At 31.2% G+C, this 680-nt stretch overlaps 1 protein-coding gene and 1 long non-coding RNA gene across 3 annotated transcripts in view; one reads left to right on the forward strand and one right to left on the reverse strand.

The window, feature by feature from the left end:
* Positions 1-518, forward strand: part of LOC111086743 — a 22,734-nt gene extending 22,216 nt beyond the window's left edge. The window contains exon 3 of the long non-coding RNA XR_002611471.1: positions 54-518. This is a non-coding gene — a long non-coding RNA (uncharacterized LOC111086743). The remainder of the gene's footprint in view (positions 1-53) is intronic.
* The window catches only part of LOC106463345 (cofilin/actin-depolymerizing factor homolog), a 32,044-nt gene that overhangs the window by 23,377 nt on the left and 7,987 nt on the right, over positions 1-680 (reverse strand). The window lies entirely within an intron of this gene.

The following is a 680-nucleotide window of genomic DNA, read 5'->3' on the forward strand; positions in this document are numbered from 1 at the left end:
TACTAACAACTAATATATATATATATATATATATATATATATATATTCAGTAGTTTTACTTAAGTAGTCATCAACAACGGGTACTTTTACTTTTTACTTGAGTGAATATTTTCTAGAGTAACAATGCTTTCACTCAAGTAAATATTTTCAGTACTTTACTCATCACTATAATGAAAATACAGGTTTATATTTACTATGACCCTAACATCCCACAAGAGCCTGCTGTTTCTCATGTCACTTAATTCCCTTCAATGACTGTTTAAGAAATCTGTGTTCAAAGGCTTTGATGATAGATACTACAGCCAAGTGAGTTGGACAGTAACTAATAAATCTTAGCCTACAATCAAAAGAGAACATATGGCTAGACATGACTGAATAGAAAACACTCATTTACCTATGTCATTGTAAAGTAATTAGCACATGGGTTAGCAGTAATGTAAGATATCTGAAAATATCATAGTTAAGAACACAGTATTCTAATGCAAAGTTTACAAAGCTTAAAAACAAGCTTAATACTTTCTTTGGACTATGTTTTTGTTGGTGATAACCTTTCTGTGCTATATGTTTTAAAATGACAGGAATATTCTTATAAGAGAAGACAAGGATATTTAGTTAGTGAGTTACTTGTGTGTGTGTGTGTGTGTGTGTGTGTGTGTGTGTGTGTGTGTGTGTGTGTGTGT

The sequence above is a fragment of the Limulus polyphemus genome, unplaced genomic scaffold (assembly GCF_000517525.1).
Source record: "Limulus polyphemus unplaced genomic scaffold, Limulus_polyphemus-2.1.2 Scaffold1382, whole genome shotgun sequence".
In the NCBI taxonomy this organism is placed as follows: Eukaryota; Metazoa; Arthropoda; class Merostomata; order Xiphosura; family Limulidae; genus Limulus; species Limulus polyphemus.